At 65.0% G+C, this 17633-nt stretch overlaps 1 pseudogene; it reads right to left on the minus strand.

Annotated features, from left to right (window-relative positions):
- Positions 1 to 360: 360 nt before the first annotated feature.
- LOC119097927 (actin-binding LIM protein 3-like) lies at positions 361 to 13222 on the minus strand (annotated as a pseudogene).
- Between the last annotated feature and the right edge of the window lie 4411 nt (positions 13223 to 17633).

A 17633-nucleotide genomic window follows, 5' to 3' on the forward strand; every position in this document is an offset into this window, starting at 1 on the left:
GCCACATCTAAAATAAAGGACCGACTACGGCAGACCGTGACTAGACCGACAGCTTAGCTACGCGTGAAATACGGCACCCGGTCCGAACCAAACAACGCCACAGAAGTCACAAAAACAAGGCATGCTATTGCAACAAGCGGGCCTGTATATACGTATCCACATTAGAATGCCCAGGGCGCAGCGGCGGCCCGCGCTCGAACCCAAGCCGTCCACTCGCCGGTGGCCGCCGGCCGCGCCGCGAGGCCGACGGCCCAGGCCGCGTCTCGCGCCGGCCGCAGCGGCGCACCACAGCTGCCGCCGGCGGCCGGCCGGCGCGCGGGGCCCGGCCGGCCGCTCCAGCCCGCCACAGCTGCCGCGTCGCCTCGGCTGCCCTCGCGCGCTGCACTCTCACCGGACGCGGCCGCTCACCGGCCGGCTCCGCCGCCGCCGGCGATCCGCGTCCCACCGCCGCAGCCGGCGGGGATCGGCGCACTCTCACTAGCAGCGGGAGAACGCCACGCAAGCCGGGGACAGGCAACACAAGGCGCTCCGCCGCGCGCCGCCGCCGGCGCAGCGGCCCGCGCCTGGAAGCTCGAGCGCTCGCGAAGCGTGCATCCGTGGATTCGTTCGTCGCCGCGCGGCGCGCCCCCTCGCGCCCGGCGCCGGCTCGCCATTCGTCGCCGCGATAGGCTCTAGAAGAGACGGCCTCGCTTCTTGAGGTCGTTGCGCCGCCAGAGCGGGAGACGATAGAAGTCGGCGCGTGGCATGTGGAAAAACATCTCGAACTCGGCGTCGGACAGGTGGCGCTGCAGCGGAAGACACGCAGACATCAGCACCGAAATCGTCGGGGCGAGGCTCGTTGGCATCCTCCTATCAGCATGACTGCGACCATGTTAGCACAGACGCTAGTACAGGTCGGGAAATGGGATACGACGCCAATTGAGATGCTATCACTACGACTGAGGTCAATTTTAATGAAAGCAACCATTTTGAGGACAACTAGCAGGCGCATTGTATTCCCTAGAAAGAAAGGGCTACCACACGCTTGGGTGAGCTGTGTAAGAACAGCCCAAATCCACCCGCCTGTGCTCGCCATAAACTAACTGCCCTTCCCCTAAACAAACAAGACGCACGTGGCGACATCTTTTAAGCCTGGTTAAACTCAGCACGAACCACATGAGCTCAATTTAAGCCGCTGTCGTCAGGTCAACCCAGGTCAGACTCAGTCAGCTCACATCAACTCCTGCACGCTCGGGCCAGGCCCCACGCGTTCCTCCCCAGTCGGCTGGGAGGCCCAGCCTGATCCCAGAACCAGCCTCAACCCTGCCCAGCGCCGCACCACCCGACCCCTCCCCTCTCCCGCCGCCGACCCTCGGGACCGCCTCCTCCGCGCGCCGCACCTCCAGGTTGGCGCGGTCGACGTCGGCCGGCAGCCGGTAGTTGGTGGTGAAGAGCAGGTGCACCGGGTACACCTTGGCCGGCTCCAGCGGCGGCCCCGTCTGCGAGACGTTGGGCAGCGAGCGCCGCATGGGCGGGCCGCCGGCGAACTGGTACGGGTAGCGGTGGTAGCCCGAGCGCGGCGTGTGCACCGACACGGACTCCGCCTGGTTCAGCGCGTTGCGGTCGGCCTCCGTCAGAGAGCCGATCGAGACTGGCGGCACGGCGGCGGGTCAGAGCGAGGCCAGCGCGGAGTCAGAGTGGGGCCAGAGCGGGGTCAGAGCGGGGTCAGAGTGTGTTCAGTGTGGTGTCAGAGTGGGGCCAGAGTGTGTTCAGTGTGGTGTCAGAGTGGGGCCAGAGCGGGGCCAGAGCGGGGCCAGAGCGAGGCCAGCGCGGGGTCAGAGTGGGGTCAGTGTGGGGCCAGAGCGGGGCCGGGGCCAGAGCGGGATCAGAGCGGGGTCAGAGCGAAGCCAGCAGGGTCAGAACGAGGCCAGAGCGGGGTTAGAGCGGGGTTAGAGCGGGTCCAGGGATCAGGGGGGGGGGGGGGGGCACGTGATGTGCAGAAAGGGGAGACGTCAAGTAGCATTGTTGCACATCTGCGAAAGGAAAGAAGACAGGAACAAGAGCGGGCACGGAGGGAATATAACTAGGGAAGAAAGGGGAGATAACAGCAGAGTTCATTGTTTGTTCGGCGGACCGCGCAACACGCTCGCGGAAAAGCCATGGATGGCGACGGCGTAACATGCAGAACGAAAACAAATTTACAAATGATAAGTTACCGGGCCATTTACGCCGACCTACACGTCATCTTCACTTGACGCTGAGCGCATACACTCACTATCTGATCTGGCGCTGCTGAACTCGGTGCTGTGAGTCTTCTCACCCAGGCCTCCGTAGTAATCGCCCTGCGTAGAACGGCATCACGTTAGTGTGACGCTCTCCAGAACAGGGGCGCCGACACGGACACGTGACATGTCCGTGACCATGACCAGCCAGCAGACAGAGAACATGTAAGGGCGGAAGAATGACGCTGCCCCTTACAATAAGCACATTACTCATGCACAAGTGCACGCGCATGCACTCGACACAAAACGACACAATGGCCACCGCATCCGCGCAGAACAAAGCCAGGCGGTCTTCGCCACACCGACCCACACTGAATCTTCAGCTCAAGACGTGTCACGAATCCTGTCCTATCCAGAAATCTCACGAGCCGCTACAGGGTGGTGCCTGATGCCACGCGTGACCTGCAGTGCCGCGACTGTCGGACGGCGCTGTGGTCCCGGCCCGGGCGCCAGCGGGCGGTCCACCGCTCCGGCCCACCGCTCCGGCCCACCACTGCCTCCGGCCAGCGGCGCGCGGGGACGGCGCGGCTGCGTCTGGCGCCGGTCGAGCGGTCAGGCCGCGCCGGCGGTCCGGCCGGCCGCCGGCGACAGGTGCGCGGCACATCTGTCACCGGCGCGCGACACACGGACGCCGACGGGACCGCCGCGCTCAGTCACAACACACACGCGCACGCACGCACGCACACGTGCCGGGCCGAGCTGGCGCTTGGTGCGCGGTGGCGGAGAACGGTCTGGGGACCCCTGTGGGCTATTCACTCACATGTAGAAGGGGACTAGATTGTTCCACGCGTGTACATGATGGCGTTGCTTGGAATTCGTGGTTTGCACCCTTCGAGATTTCACACAGACCGCTCCCGGGAAAGCACACACACTGAACTCCCACGTGCGACTCCAATAATGCGGCAAGGCCCACCCGCCCCACACCATCTGCGAGCGTAAGAGGCGTGGTCGTCCCACACGGACCACTCGCATCAGGCGAGCAGGGACGGCTCAGAAGCGGAGGGGCACACACACTAGACGTGCCGCATGCAGCTACCAACCGAGCACACATCACCCAGCCACCTCCGCTAGTGCCCCCCCCCCCCCGCAGAGCCTGCTCTCAGCCGTCACACACAGCCGTGCCGCATGCGACCTCGTCCGCCGCTGGGTCACAGCCCCGCGGCGGCACCAGCCCCTCCCGCCGACGGGGCGGCCTCCCCTCTCCGCGGGAGGGCCTCCTCCGCAGCCTGGCGGCCGACCCTCCTCCCAGTCACTCACAATGCCGGGCCCGTAGCCGCCGGGCCGGCCGAGGAACGTGTGCGAGCGCGTCTGGAGCCCGTGCCCGGGCCGCGGCGTCGTCTGCAGCGAGCCGGCGACTGCCGGAGCCGGGCGGCGCGCGTCATACTCACGTAGTAGCCGCCGCTGGTGGCCGGCCGGGCGCCGGCGCAGGGCAGCGTGCTGGCCTTCATGCCGTAACCGGGTCGCGGCGCCGACATGGACGAGCGCACGACTGGAACGGCGGTGGCGGCGCGCTCAGAGCGGGCGGCGGCGGCCGGCGCGAGACAGGCGGCGTGCCGACCGGGACAGCGCATGCCTCTCGCAGCAACAAACAAGCCCGACGGGAGGGCGCTACAGACGCGGTTAATGTCAAGCTGGGGCGGTACGGGGTGCTTCAGGCGCCTCCCCTGCTGGAGGATAAAACGCACGCGCAGGATGGCCTAGACAGTGTCAAAGAAGGGACAGATCACACTGACGCATTCGTCATCAAACCGTAGCGCACTTGTACGGGGTCAGGCATAGGTCAAAAGTATGCTTCGGAAGAGATGCAGCGCCGTTTGCAGTCGTACGAAGTGTCATGTACGTCTGAGCGAAAAACCCAAACTAAACGACCAACGCATTCGCCATCAAACCGTAGCGCACTTGTACGGGGTCAAGCATAGGTCAAAAGTATGCTTCGGAACAGATGCAGCGTCGTATGCAGTCATACAAAAAGTCATGTACGCCTGAGTCGAAAATTCAAACTAAATGACAGCAACATTTCAGCCCACAACTCCGCTTAACGACGTGCACACAGCATGGCGGCAAACAACGGAGACAAGCAGACTGCTCGCTACCTAAAACACGGCCCAAAGGCAGGGGGCATGCGCCGCCGCCGCCACGCGCACACAAGCCGTGACATCTTGAGCGCCACAGCCGTGCCAGTGCAGCCCCAGTCCAGGCCTGAAGGACCGGGGCTGGAGCGCCGGCCGCTCTGGGCCGGCCCCAGTCCCTGGTCGGCGCCGTCCACGAGGGCGCCGCGCCAGACGACGGCTGAGGGAGCCGGACACGCCGCAACCGAGCACGCACGGGCCGCACGGCCGGCCGGCCGGCCGGTCCCAGTCAGGCACAACGAGGCAAACACCCGTCCACAGGTGACAGACCAGCGTACGAGTGATAGGTCATGGATGAAGCCGCCGGGGGAGACCTGGTCACTGTTATTCGCGGGCAAACGGACTGCTTACCGTCTATCCTAGCAGTCATCACGCAGCACCTTTTGTTGAATAGGACATCCAACACACCGACCGATAAGCTCCTGCACGCATCAGGACCAGAACCCTGCATCCGTTCAGACAGCACCTGACCCCGCCCGAACCCCAGCACACGGCTGCACCGGCCGCAGCGCCTCGACCCACGACTAGCCGCCGCCCCAGCCCGTCAGAAGGGCGCCGGGGCCACACGCCACGCGGCGCCACTCACTGCGGTAGTTCGGCACGGCACCGTAGGCGCGGCCGGGCAGCGAGGAGCGGTACGTGCCGCCGCGCTCGAACTCCTCCTCCAGCTCCCAGGGCCGCACGTGGTCGGCGTCCCGGGACGGCGCTGCCGGCGGACGGACACCCGGTCACCAGCCGCACTTCCGACTGACAGCCATTGAGTGGTCCAGAGGACCTACCGTAAACATCCACTGCATGACAAGAGACACGAACGAGCAGCAGGCGGCCGTCTCGAATCCGCGCCGTCCGGGTTAAGAGGAGCGTTCTGACATTTGTGCAAGCCCGCAGTGCTGACACGTCTAAGACATGCTTCCCGGGTCGTCACATAGACGGAGAGAGTGACGCCGCAGAGAGCGGCGGCACATGACAGCCAGCCAGGAGAGGCACGTCAAAGCCCGCCAGAGGAGCCGGTCTGGCCCGACAGAGGACGCCGGGCGCAGCGCCATGAGTGGCGGGGGTCCGCTGGCAGGGCCTCCGGCTGACGACAGCGCGCGTGACGAGCGCCGTCAGAGCAGGAGACCGGGCAGCGGTGTGCCCGCCGATCGGGTCAGAGGAGACAGGACAGCGGCGTGCTCGCCGGGCCGGGTCAGATGAGACGGGACGGCGGTCTGCCCGCCGGGCCGGGTCAGAGCAGGAGACGGGACAGCGGCGTGCCCGCCGGGCCGTGTCAGAGGAGACCGGACAGCGGTCTCCCCGCCGATCGGGTCAGAGGAGACGGGACAGCGGTGTGTTCGCCGGGCCGGGTCAGGGGAGGAGACGGGACAGCGGCGTGCTCGCCGGGCCGTGTCAGAGGAGACGGGACAGCGGCGTGCTCGCCGGGCCGTGTCAGAGGAGACGGGACAGCGGCGTGCTCACCGGGCCGTGTCCGAGGAGACGGGACAGCGGCGTGCTCGTCGGGCCGTGTCAGAGAAGACGGGACAGCGGTGTGTTCGCCGGGTCGGGTCGGGGGAGGAGACGGAACAGCGGTGTGCCCGCCGGGCCGTGTCAGAGGAGACGGGATAGCGGTGTGCCCGCCGGGCCGTGTCAGAGGAGACGGGACAGCGGTGTGCCCGCCGGGCCGTGTCAGAGGAGACGGGACAGCGGTGTGTTCGCCGGGCCGGGTCAGGGGAGACGGGACAACGGTCTGCCCGCCAGGCCGGGTCAGAGGAGGAGGACGGACGGACCTGGTGAGCGGGGTGACGGCGGCAGCTGCAGGAGCGGGACGGGACAGGGCCGGTGCCAGAAGTGCGTGACGGGCACCAGGGCGAGGCCGCGCCGCCGGCCCGGCCGCCGCACCAGCCACAGCTGCCGGTGACCTGCCGCCAGGGGGACGGCCGGCTGCAGCGGCGGGACGCACAGGACCGGGCGACAGGAAGACGTCGGCGTCGGAGTCGGACACAGGAGAGGATGTGACGACAGCGTCAAACGCGCCGCCGGCTGTCTTAAACCAGTGTTGATGATGATTAAAGATTTAGGGCACGCCAATAGCGATGATCATTGGTGTGATTAATGTTGAATGGTGGGATAAATGACAGCGATCTACGAAGACCAGAATACTCACGAATACGGCGTGCGCGGGACATTCGGCGGTTGAGTGCGCGCCACAATCGCCACAATGCCCTGGCACAATGCCTCCTTCATAGCCCAAGATCAGACTAGACACGAATTTCGATCTCACTGCGTCGAATTGTTTACATTCGACACAACGACTCCTGCACGACACGCCGTCCGCTGAGGCATTACACACCCGACTCCATCAAGCCGCGAGGTATTGACGTCCACCTCGAGGCGTAACCCCCGTGACGCGCCACGGCCGCCGCCGCCGCCGGACCACTCACAGGCGTAGATGGGAGACTCGTATCGCATTCTGTAGGGCAGCTCGTGGTCGGCGTTGGGCGCGCGCGAGGCGTTGCGCGGGTCGACGTTGGCCATCTTCCACTGGCGCAGCTTCTCGCGCTCGCGCACCTGCTCCAGGAACACCTTGCCGATGCCGCTGGCGATCTTGTTCAGCTCGGCCTCCTCGCGCTGCGGCGGGGCGCGGGGCGACGCATGAGCCGGGGGCGGCGCCGCGGCGTGAGCGGCGCGGCACGCGGGCCGGGCGCCCGGGCGGCGGCCGATCACACGCGGATGAGAACACCGCGGCACGGAACACGAAGAGGCGGCGGGGGGGGGGGGGCAACCGGCCGCCGCCGGCGCCCGACAAGGCACAAATGTCAGGACACGACAAGACCAACGCTCCCCCGTCGCGCGCGCACCGCTCCACGCGGCCCGACGTCTGGTACGGGACAGGACGACGCGCTGGGAGCGGGCCGCCCTATCACGACACAACACCCGGCTCTCTTCGCGGGCCGGACCGGCCGACTCCGGAGCCGGAGCGCAGCCCAGCCACGGCTATCCGAGGATCGCCCAATGGAGCGGGTCGTGTCCGGTGGTGCTGATCCCGGCATGCAGCCCGACCCCGGCCACGATGGCTCCATTAGACGAGCCCGTCCGCGACTCATGTCGACGGTCCCGCCCGGCGTCTGGAGCCAGGTCCGAGCGAGTGTGACTAGACCTCGTACATGCCACCGTATTGTCGCCTGCTCGTGGGCATTAGCCCTAGCATTAATGTTGCAACCATTGCAGCAGTGATATCACAGCATACCCTCTCCACGGTGTTGTCCCCTACTTGCACATCATTGCGTAAACATTATTCCTAGCGCAAGCCTCCCGATCGCTACAGCCAATGACACCTCCGTCCTCCCGTTCGCTGCCTTGTAGCCTACTCGCGCGCCTGATTACTTAGGCATTATTCCTAGCATTATTCCAGCGACCGTTCGCGCCGCATGTGCGCTCCCGCCCGTGCCCCCCCCCCCCCCCCCTTCGTCCTCCATGCCCCCGCCTCGGCCGCGGTCGGCCGCGCTCAGCTGCTCACCTTCAGCTTGGGGTCCTCGGGCCGCTCGCCATCGGCGGCGCCGTCCAGCGTGTCCAGGTCGGCCTCATGCAGGCTGGACTTGTCCGAGAGCCGCCGGCGCCGCTCTGGCCGACGGGACAGCGTCAGTGACGTCACTGCGCCGCACTGAGCGCGGCCGTCGGCGGAGCGCGGGACGAGTTGGACTCCGTCGCCTGCACACTCCCGACGCCGGCAGTGTGCAGGCGACGCTGCCTTGTGAGTCACACTCGCGACTCTCAAAGTTGCGGGGCGACTCTGATCCGTGCTTATGTAAGCAGACATTGTGTACATCACGATGCAATTACGGCACCATAAAACCCGATGGCAATAAACGACATTCCATACGTCAACAGTCATCAGTACACAGAACAGATTTAATACCATGTTTCACCGCTGCCTTGCCCGTGAATCACGATATCATGGCACACCGAAGATCTTCTGTAGTCAACGTGCGTCTGTGGTGATATGAGCTCCGAGAATGACAAGAAGTGCAATCACTCACGCCCTGGGGCGTTGCGGAGCTCCGCGTGCCTTTCATGACCCGCCCCAAGTCCCCGTCAGCGTGAGTCGGATCTGTCCCGATCTCCCCTGAGCCCGTGTAGGGCTGTCCGGTCTGCCGCGCGCCAGTCGCGCCGGTCCGACCGGAGTCCGCCCGGAGCGCGCCAGGTGCCCGCTTGGAGCACGCCCGGTGCCCGCCTGGAGCGCGCCCGGTGCCCGCCTGGAGCGCGCCCGGTGCCCGTCTGGAGCCCGCCCGGTGCCCGCCTGGTGCCCGCCTGGAGCGCGCCCGGAGCGCGCCCGGAGCCCGCCCGGTGCCCGCCTGGAGCCCGCCCGGTGCCCGCCGGGAGCCCGTCCGTCCTCCCTGCGCTGACCTGGGTCGGTGTACGGGTACGGCGGGCCGGGGAAGTCGTCGCGTTCGATTTTCGCCTGCTCGTTGGCGGACGGCTTCTTGGCGTCCGGGTAGTGGCTAAGCTCAATCGGCTCCTCGTTGTTCATGTAGGGCGAGCGCGGTCGCGGCGTCTCCGACTCCATCTGGTTGACGAGCGCCTGCATGCCGGAGCGGGAGCCGGGTCGCGCGAACACCATCCGTCGGCCCGAGGAGCCCACGCCTGCGGAGGCACGGCCGAGACGGCGGTGAGGCGGCGCCGAGGGGCCTGAGGTAGGGCTGAGGACCATGAGGCGGCGCTGAGGCGGCGCCGAGGGGCCTGAGGTAGGGCTGAGTACCATGAGGCGGCGCTGAGTGGCCCTGAGGCGGCGCTGAGGGGCGCTGACACGGTGCTAGGGTCCTAAGGTAGGGCTAAGGGGTCGAGGTAGGAATGAGGGACCCTGAGGCAATGGGCCGAAGGGCGCTGAGGGACCCTGAGGGGCCCCGAGGCGGCCCTCCCAGGCCAGAGCACAGTGTGGCGCGGCGAGCAGACATACCGCGTCGCCAAGGTTGGAAAGGCCCGACGCCGCACGGCGCGGTCCCCCGGATGCTTGGCCGGTATGCAAGGCAGATCAAACATTAGGTTCATTAGGTACGGAGCCGTGAGACGGCCATCATCAAACCCATCCGCTACATACGTAATTAGCACCGCATCAACACAACGGAAGGACTGCGTCACCGCTGCAACTCCGCACGAGCCAGCAGTGCGTCACTACGCTGGGCGACTTGGGAGACCGCTCCCACCTGCACCGAGCGCAACGGAAACCGTGCGGCGGTGTTCACCTGCAACACACCGCGGGCTGCGTCCCGTCGTCCCCGCCTTCCACACAAAAATCCGCGCACACCACGAGCGCCAACGCCTGTCAAAACACGGCGTACAGCGGGCCTTTCGCCAGCCTATGACACAGTCACCTCACGTCCCAGTGTCGAGGGCCACTGGCGCCCCGTGTCGCGAACAAAACCTGCCCCCGAATAGAAAGGCAGTCAGATCCGTGAGCGGCGCGTCCACTTTCGCCTGGTCTACATAACGGCACATTTGGCAGCCACTGACGAGTACGGTAAACCGGCAGGAACATGCCGGCGCCGAATAGATGGCGTTTTTGTTCCGGGTACCACGACAGGAAAATCAGCATAGCAGGTCGAAAAGACCAACAGCTTGCATGCGCGAAGAGGAAATATAAAACTGCCAGCGAATGCGAGAAATATGAGCCGACAGAATGACGTTACTATGACGCACCAGTAGTCCGTAACGGATTAACTGCAGCGACATTATAGAAAGGCTGGGTCACTGACCCCGGATGTACAACAGATGTTTAAACAGCCATCAACGGGGCTCGCTGTCTAACCATTGGTGCCTATCAGCGCATCTGGCACTCCATGACCATATCTCGGAGCAGAAGCACCGGTACAGTCGGAGCATGTGGTGGTGGGCAGGGAAGGTCCCAACGGCATCCGGCGCGTCAGGTCGGAGAGACGGCCCGACGACGCTGATCAAACAAATACACCCGGACCGAGCAGACTGGCAACAAACAACACGGTGGCAGGCGACCGACGCCGCTCACTGCCACACCGCTGACTAGCCCGACCGAGCAAGACGTCCTAACCGCGACACAATGCCCACACCGCCGTTGTCCTCGCGCCTCGGGCGGGGTCTGCAGCGTTCCCCGCGCGCTCAGTACCCGGCCGCCACCCGGGCGCCGGCCACGGCCACTCACTGGCGGGCGGCCGGTGGAAGTGCGGACTCTTGGGCGGCTTGTCGTACGGCTCGATCGGCCGGCGCAGGTAGCCCATGGTGGGGCCGTCGGCCAGGTAGCTCTGCGTGTAGATGCGCGTCACGTCCACGGGCGTCGTCATGTTGCTGCGGTACTCGCGCAGCAGCAGGCCCGGGCTGGCCGACCGGTAGCCAGAGTACTGTCGGCACGAGCGCGGCGCGTCAGACGCCGGCGGCGGGCGATCACGGACGGATCGCGGCACACGTCAGGTCGGAAACCGCCCCGCCACGCGCGTCAAGGGCGCCACAACGCGGCGGGCGCTCCCAACCAGGCTTACCCGCTTCACATGTACCCCGGCTGGGAGCCTGGCATTCCCTGCTCGACTCATGCGGAGCACCGCTACCCACCCACACTCACCGCTCGCAGGTCTCTCCCGCCACCATGGCGGCGCCCCCACCCCACACCCGGCCGTCCCCACCGTCACATCGCCGGCCGTCCCCGGCCCGCCCTGCTCCCGGGCGCGCGCCCCGGCCGCCACTCACCCGCGAGAAGCTACGGTAGGGGCTCGCGATGCCGCACGAGCCGCTCACGCTGGGCGTGCGCGACCGCGAGCGGAACGAAAACTGCAACACAGGACAGCCGTGGCCAGCCAGGCGGCGCGCGCCACCGTCCGTGTTAGTGGGCGCGAGCAGCCAAGCGCCGACAGGCAGCGGCCCACCAGCCAGCGCGACGACGGCTACACAGGCTCGCACGCGGGCATTCCAAATAAGACAGCGACGCTCGCGCCGGAGGGCGTGCAAACGAGTGCGGCAAACGGCCCGCTCACAGAGCCCGAGAGTGTCAGAGTGCGGCTGCTGAGTTTGTGTGCGACTGCTGAGTTTGCGTGTGACTGCTGAGTTTGCGTGTCACTGTTGAGTTTGTGTGTGACTGCTGAGTTTCGGTGACTGCTGAGTTTGTGCGTGACTGCTGAGTTTGTGTGCGACTGCTGACTGATCTGTGACGTGCGACGTGTGGCTTGCTTTGTGATCGTGTGACTCGGGCAGTGAGTGGGCTCGGTGCTGTGAACTGCCGCAGGCAACAGCTACACGCATATCTATGTATGGTACAAAACAAAACAAAATGAAAAACCGACACATCGCTCATCACACAAAGCCAGGCAGGATGCAATACTACAAGGGCAGTAAACTCGATCCAAATCAGAACAAATGCACGCCAAAAAACCACATCACGTCAAACAAACCTATAGCCAACTAATCATCGGCGCTCGTTCGGCGCCTCGCCCGACGCGCAGCATGCCGCCATGCCCGCGCTGGGTTCCGAGCCGCCGGCTCGGCCGGCGCGCGGAGCGGGCCCGCCGGTGTACCTGTGTCTCGCTGGCGCTGGTCGAGAGCCGGTCCAGCTCGGCGCCGCAGCGAGCTCGCCGCTGTACCTGTGTCTCGCTGGCGCTAGTCGAGAGCCGGTCCAGCTCGGCGCGCGGAGCGGGCCCGCCGGTGTACCTGTGTTCCGCTGGCGGTGGTCGAGAGCCGGTCCAGCTCGGCGCGCGGAGCGAGCCCGCCGGTGTACCTGTGTCTTGCTGGCGCTGGTCGAGGGCCGGTCCAGCTCGGCGCGCGGAGCGGGCCCGCCGGTGTACCTGTGTCTCGCTGGCGCTGGTCGAGAGCCGGTCCAGCTCGGCGCCGCAGCGAGCCCGCCGGTGTACCTGTGTCTTGCTGGCGCTGGTCGAGAGCCACTCCAGCTCGGCGCCGCAGCGGGCCCGCCGGCGTACCTGTGTCTCGCTGGCGCTGGTCGAGAGCCGGTCCAGCTCGGCGCTGCGGTCTGCCGCGCTCTCGTCCGCGTCGTGCTGGCCGTTGATGATGAGCCCGTTCTCGGTCGGCCCGGGGCCGCAGCGCGGGTGCCAGATGGCAGCACCTGCGGCACGGGCGGCAGGTCAGGCCCGCGGCCGCCGCCCGGCGCCGCGTCCACACGGCGGCCACCTCCTCGCCCTCCGATACCGCTGGGAGGTTCGCGAGCGGACCAGCAGCGGCGAGCCCGGTGCGGCGCGGTGGGACGCCGCCGGGCGCCGCAGGCTCCTCCTCCCTCACCTTGCAGATACATCTCCTCGCCATCACCGAAGGGGTCGCCGCACTTGGTGCAGCGCGCGCAGGTCGGGTGGAAGTGGTGGTTATCGCCGGCCTGCAGCACCTTGCCGCTGATGTAACGCTGGCAGTAGGCGCACTTGACGCCATACTCCGCCTGGTAGTGCTTTCTCACAGTACGGCTTTCCATCTCTGCAACAGATGGCGTGCAGGAGCGTCACACGCCGGCCACGGAGTCGGACCGATTTGCCCCCGTCGTGTCACTGGGCCCGGCGCCGCAGACACCCGTAAACACAAACCGTTTCAATCAGCATAATGAGCTCGCATTTGGCTGATGGGCTCCCCGCGAGCTCACAAGACACGGAGCGTCCGGACACTTCCGCCCACGTGAGTCACGCACTCAGCTCAAAAGAGACCTGCGAATTCTATCTCTTAACGCCCGCCCACGCCGCGCCGACAAAAACCTACCGACAAAGGCGCCTCGACAAGCGGGCGCCACTCAGCAGAGCACCGCGTCACGCCGCCAGAGCCCGCCATTCCACACACGTCACGGTCGCCGCCCAAGGCCGGCACACGCCGCCACCGCCGCCGCAACACACCACCAGCCCACGCCATCCGCGTAGCCCGGGCGGAGGCGGCCGGTTCCGATCCGTCTCCAGCGACCGACCGATGTCACCCGCTCTCCGGCCGCCGCCGTCGGACGCCGGCGTCACACCACGGCCACGGGCGCCGCAGAGTAAATACGGTCCCGTGGGGAGGGGAGCGGGCGGCGGTCGATGCGGCGGCACGGCCGGCGCCTGCGGGCCGCGCCGCTGACCCGTGTACGCTCCGGCTGAGACGCCCCGGACACTGGCGGGTGCGGGCTGACGAGGGGTCTGGCGCCAGGCTGACGAGGGGGCTGGTGTCGGACAGACGAGGGGCGCCTGACGAGGGGCTGGTGCCGGGCTGACGAGGGGGGCTAGTGCCGGGCTGACGAGGGGCGCCGCCCAGAGCTGGTTTGGAGGTAGCCAGCTGAGCCCTTACGGGCGCCTCGACCACAAGCTTTTTGCACAATTTATTTGCAAGCGCGTGGGAAAATGGCAAACTAGGACCACACCCACCACAGATAGTCCAATGTTTCACAGTTTTATAGGCACTCATATTATATAAGACACCGCCAGCCAATGTCCACGCCCAGCTCCCATGGTATTTAGCAAAACAGGATCAGGCCAGAGCAGAACGTTGTCCAGATTCGTTGCGTTCTACTGCCCCTCGTCCTGCCTCTGTCTCTTTCTCGGCGGCCCGCCATCACGCTACCAAGCACCTCTCTCTCTCTCTTCCTATCTCCTCGTCCTCCTCTCTCCTCTCGCATCCTCTCTCTCTCTCCATCTCTCTCTCTCTCCGCTTCTTCTCTCTCTCAGCTCTCTCTCTCCTCTCCTCTCTCTCCTCCTCTCTCTCATCTCGCTCTCTCTGCTATCTCTCTCTCTCCTCTCTCTCTCTTCTCTCTCTTTCTTCTCTCTCTCTCTATCTCTCTCTCTCTCTCCTCTCTCCTCTTCCTCTCTCTCTCTCTCTCTCTCTCTCTCTCTCTCTCTCTCTCTTCTTCTCTCTCTCTCTCTCTCTCTCTCTCTCTCTCTCTCTCTCCGCGAGCGCTCGCCGCCTCAATAACGCCGGCGCCACAGCTGTCGCGGTGCTCCTCTCGCCGGCCCAGCTGGCGGTGCGGGCCGGCGCCGACGGCCGGCTACGGCCCGCCACGTCAGCGGGCGGCGGCGGCGACGGCGACAGACGCCAATCTCGCAGGCCGATGCTCAGAGGCAGCCACCGCCCGCCCGTGAGAGGAGGGAGCCTATCGGACCCAGGCAAGGGACGGGGGGGGGGACGAGTACTACTAAGGTCGGCTGGCGATACGGGCCGGGTATCAGAAGCACCACTGCGCCCGACAGTTGCAGCAATACGCCCGGAAGTAACACATCCACGCTCGGCGTGAGAGACGAGGTGCCAGCGGCCAAGACAGTTTCAACCGTCGTGAAATTACACCAATGCTGCCACGGGTGGGTGCTGTAATTCGACACAAATTTCGTAGGATATCTTGGAGGGAAAGAGCGTGATTCTGCGCTCGCGGTGTGTTACATAAACTTCGCCAGCACGCGGCCAACTGCAGAGCTGTAACACCGTCTCTCTCCACGAAATTGAAGAGCGTTCCCTAAAGAACAGAGCACGTCCCCATCCCACGTGACTTTTCTGAGCTCACCATGCCCAGTCACGCACGCCCACAAGACATCGTGTGCTAACAAAACATCAAAGCTGAGGGCGCCGTGAAGGCAATCCCTCCGCTGACCAGGTCGAGGAGCGCTATCTGAGGCCCGGGGGACAGTCGGTCGGCACTGACAAATGAATCACTCGTAATATTACATCACTGCTCGATAGCGCACCCTCGCCGACAGCTTCTTGACGGCCGACGAGGGCCATATACGGGCCGGCGGTACGCGGAAGAGTCGGGACGGCACCCGACCGACCTCCGCGCCCAGCGAGACGGGCCGCCCGCCGACGCCCCTGTAGACGGGCGCGGGCCGCCGCTCGATGCAACACAGACGCTGGAGCCAGACATAGTCCGTTTGGACACGTTGTGTGTACTGCGAGCGCGCATCATTTATTACTGGCTATTGTTGGAAGTTGAAAAAAGAAACGCCACGGGCCAGTGGGCTTCTCATTATCTTCTAGTGAAATGGCGTATACATTGTCATCTGGTGTGGAGCCCTGTAATGTTAAGAAAGGATTCCAGCGTTTGTAAACATGCGTCCAAATAACCTAAATTAACTTAAAAGACTATGGTCATGCGAGACTTGATTGGCATCTGCAACGACATCAGAAATATTCATTTGGTAATCAATTATCCACCTAATGAGTGCACGAACTTGACTAGTCCTCCCTTTTAAACATTCTGAGCCTTCTGCTGGTAATCGTCAGTTAGAGATACAACGATAGCCATGTGTGATCTGACACACATGATCAACGCCGAGGTTCTCAATGTAGTGGTTAATCTTTCAATATCCGGCACACACAGCTCCATTTCAACAGACGTAATGCCCCAATGTCTAATGGCGCGGTCATCCGGTCGTCTGGAGCCCAGAGCAGCGCTGAGGACTGCAGTGACGGGCTGATCGGGATCAGGCCGCCCGGCCAACCAGGCTAACTCAGCTCCGACGAAAACCACATCGCTCTACAGGGCTCAGCAAGCGAGTGGAAGTCGCAGGCCGCCTCCGCTAGATGCTGATGCTGCACGCCGCGGGCTTCGATCAACCGGGTGTCGCAAGTGCTGACTAGTGTCTGCCCGACTTCCAAAGACCACAGCCACGACCAACATCTAGAATCCCTAGACAGTAATCCCTACAAGAAAAGAAAAACAATGATCGCCGCTTCCAAGCACGCCAGCCTCTGGCAATCTCGCTCGCTCCCGTTACGCCAGTGAGGGTCCGCAACGTGGGACTGCAGGACCTCGCAGCCATGCACGTCCGAAGGCAGCGAGCATCGCTGGCAGACGTCTGACGTCACCGTCCGGGGAATGCGGCACCCTGCCCGTCACCCGTCCGCCTGCCAAGAGCCGATGGAGGCGTGGGCCGGCCCGCGTCCATCCCAGCCCGTCACGCTCCCAGTGCGTCCGATCCACCCCAGCTGAAAGGCTGGTCCTGATCTTCGCCCAGCGCTGCGGGTTCCCGAGCACGTGTAGCGTTTCCCGGGCAGATCCCAAGCTTTCCAGAATTCTAGTTGTGTCAACGTAAGTCTTGCAAGCTCGTCATATTCCCTTCGCGACGTTCGTTAGCCCCCCTCCCCCCACACCCCCATTTATATTCAACGTTCGTAGCCCGATCACATCCCATAGGTAACGTTCCTGAACGGTCCTTACCGTGACTGCGGAGGAGAAAATGGCTATCCAACGTTCCAAGTAGTCCCCCCCATCCCTGCATAGCGTTCGGAGCCAGTCTCCACCCTATCAAACGCCCGTAGCCAGTCCCTGTCCCTATTCAACGCTCGGAGCTTACCTCGATCCCTACCTCACGCTCATAGGCAGTTCCTATCCCCATTCGACGTTAGAAGCGAGTTCCTATCCCCATCTCGGGGCCAGTTCCTATCCCTGCCAAGCGTTCGCAGGCGATCCCCATCCAAATCCGCCGTCGCAGCCCGTCCTCATCCGTGGCCGCCGCCCCCACCCGGTGGCCGTCACGGCCAGGCGCTCACTCGACCGCCGATGACCCCATCCCAACACCCTGCCGTCCCATCCCGACGCCATGCCGTCCCATCCCGATGCCGCACCCTCACAGCGCCCAGCGCCCTCCACGTCCAGCTCCCACGCTGTTTGGCAGACAGATCAGTCCAAAGCAGAACATTTCCAGTTTCGTTGCGTTCTGTTGCCCTTCGTCGGGTGACCTAGCGCTCTCCTCGGCTCCGCCAACCGCTACTAAGCACCCTCTCCCCTCGCTCTCCCTGAGGCGCGGCCCCGCGAGCCAGACGGCCGCCACACGCTCTGGGAAGCGACGCACGTGGCCGCTGCCGCCGCCCCGACGGCCGCGCGGCGCCCGGTCCGGTATTGAACAAACGCGACGCCGGCAGGTGAGAGGCGCTCCCACTCTCCGCCGCCGGCCCGGCTCGGCCGGGACGCGCCCCGCCGACGGAACGAATCGCCGCGGCGTGGGAGCTTTCGCCCCGGCCGGCGGGCGACCGCAGTCCCGGCTGGAGTAGCCGCACCGCCGAGCCGGCCGTCCGTGCCGGCGGACAGTGTCCGGAGCCGGCTCAGTTGCTCAACTGACGTCACGATCTCTGCGAAGCGGCGACTCCCACCGAGGCCAGTCGCGTCGTACGGTGCACAGCTTGCAACATTCTGCAACCGAGAGCCGCGCCAATTGCTCGCAAACGGCCAGCCAGAAACGGGACGCCGAACCGTTACTCATAAAGCGGCCGTGAATTCACGGCTCGCTGCTGCCCCCCCCCCCCCCCTTCCCGCCTCCGGCCGACATACGCCCCTACATCCGCGTGCCGACACCGTGGAAGCCCC

Source organism: Pollicipes pollicipes, unplaced genomic scaffold (genome assembly GCF_011947565.3).
Source record: "Pollicipes pollicipes isolate AB1234 unplaced genomic scaffold, Ppol_2.1 Scaffold_4740;HRSCAF=5597_pilon_pilon_pilon, whole genome shotgun sequence".
In the NCBI taxonomy this organism is placed as follows: Eukaryota; Metazoa; Arthropoda; class Thecostraca; order Pollicipedomorpha; family Pollicipedidae; genus Pollicipes; species Pollicipes pollicipes.